The sequence below is a fragment of the Oenanthe melanoleuca genome, chromosome 3 (assembly GCF_029582105.1).
Source record: "Oenanthe melanoleuca isolate GR-GAL-2019-014 chromosome 3, OMel1.0, whole genome shotgun sequence".
NCBI classification, from domain to species: domain Eukaryota; kingdom Metazoa; phylum Chordata; class Aves; order Passeriformes; family Muscicapidae; genus Oenanthe; species Oenanthe melanoleuca.
This window is the reverse complement of record NC_079336.1, coordinates 87581137-87583261: the sequence shown is the minus strand read 5'-3', so window position 1 is coordinate 87583261 and position 2125 is coordinate 87581137.

Here is a 2125-nt window from a genome sequence, read left to right as displayed (position 1 = left end):
GCGGCGGCACCGCCCCGCTCCGGGCGCCGGCGGCGCTCCCGGGTGCGGGCGGGAGCGGCGGCGTTCCCCCGCCTCCTTAGGGACCCGCGGCCGGGGAAGGCTCCCCGGCAGCCCATCCTCACCTGCCGCCGGCCCCGGGCTCGGCGCAGCGCCCTGCAGCCTCCCGAGCGCCGGTGGGGTTCGGTACGCGCGGCACAGGGAGTTTCCCAGGAGCGGCGGCGGGGCGCGGACACGGCACTCGCTGAATGCAGGGAGGGCAGGAGTTGTTCTCTCATTATTTACACCTGCGGGGCTGAAAGAGCGAAAATAAGCTGAATAGGCAAAGCACACGGGCATGCCACATACCAGTTATTATTCGCTATTATAATATTACTATTACATGCCAGGACTGCTGGCCAATGACCCGGGTTCCTTACAAAGGCAAGCAACGCCGCCCTCCTCCAGCCAACAGCGCTGGTGCGAGGGCTTTGCTGCCTGTGCCACATCACCTGCTGCTGCACTTTGTTCTGCCTTTCACATTAAACCACTTCTGGGAAAACCAGTCTCTAAGGAACATTCCATCCTAGCACACGCACAAAAGCACTAAGGCTAACAAAAAAAGAAGCAATTGGGATGTGTTATCTGGATTGCCTTCAAAGGAGCTCTAAAATACTAATAAAATGGTTTCAGAATGATTCTTCTTTTCCTAAAATGACTCAGAATTGCCGCTCCCAAGGGAATAAGTCCATAGTACTTTGACTCTGGGAGACCAGCAAAGACATTTTTACAACAGACACTTTTAAAAACACTCCTTCTTGCAAAAATGAGGTTGGTTTTATTTTTTTATTAGCTTTTAGGAATATTCTGATTCGTCTTGGCACTACTTGCTGGGAAGTTCACAGAAAGATCCGTCAGAACAACAGGCGTTATGTTTCTGTAATTAAATATTTATAAATTTAAATGAATAGTTTATAGAGATGGGATCAGGTTGCTAAGTTGGTCATTGGCTGCACTATCCTCCCAGTGCAGACGATAATTCCCCAGAACAGTGCTGTGTGGGGATGAAGATCCATCAATAAAATCATCAGATATCAGGGTGCAGGCATTAGTTTAAAAATCCCTCTTCACTTCAGGCTCAGTGAGCATAACAGGAGGCGCGGTCTGCATACAGACAAAGTTGCATCCTTGAAACTGCAGTAGAGATCACAATCCCTGAATCTCCAGGTTTCCTTTTGAGCCAATCCAAGGGAAAACTGCCAAGTCAGTAACAGCAATGAGGATTTATTGTGATGCTAGAATTCTTTCAGTGTACAAAATTGCACTGAAAAGGAGCTTTAAGATTAAAGAATTGACAGAACAAAAAAGTAGCAGCCTTCAATAGCGGTGAAAACGAAGTATTTTCCAAAGTTGTACTTTAGAATTAATTTTGAGGATGTCTGTTCTTTAAAAGGGGACACCAAATAATTAAAATAGTCCAGACATTGTTGCCTGTATATTCTGCTTCTCCTCCCTTACTGGACTGTACATTTTTGATGCCTAATTCATCAGCAATGGACTATAAGTATTATTAAAGAGATCATGTTTGCCTTTATATCTCATCTACAACTGCCTAGGATCTTAAAGTAGGTATCCCATCAATGCCTGGTTTTAACTCACTCTGAAAAAGGCAAACCCCTGAGGTTTGGTACCTCAGCCTCAGGAAAAGCTGGAGGTTCACTGCATTCAGCTGATGACTGAGCTGTATTCAGTGCTGTTTACAGTGCAACAGTGCTGACTTCTCTACAACTTCCCTTGCATTATGAAACACATCTCCAAGCACACTATTTCATATTTGGCTTTGCTTTTGCCTCACTACATTTCTGCCTGGCCTCAGCTGTAAATTCAGTCTATCCCATTGTTTTGCTATAAAGAGGCAAATCACAGTCCTAGTAACCTTCATCCCAAACTATTCCCTAAACTCTGCAATCCGTCTCTATCATTAAAATCCCATCTCTGTAAGCTACTGGTTTATGTTCTGTTCTTGATGCATTGTGAGGTTTCCAGAGTAAAGAAAATCCAGCCCTATAAGTATGAAAAAAACCCTAAGAACAAAAGTACCTAATTCATTTTGTTCAGGAGCAACAAATTAAACTGCTTTACTATGATG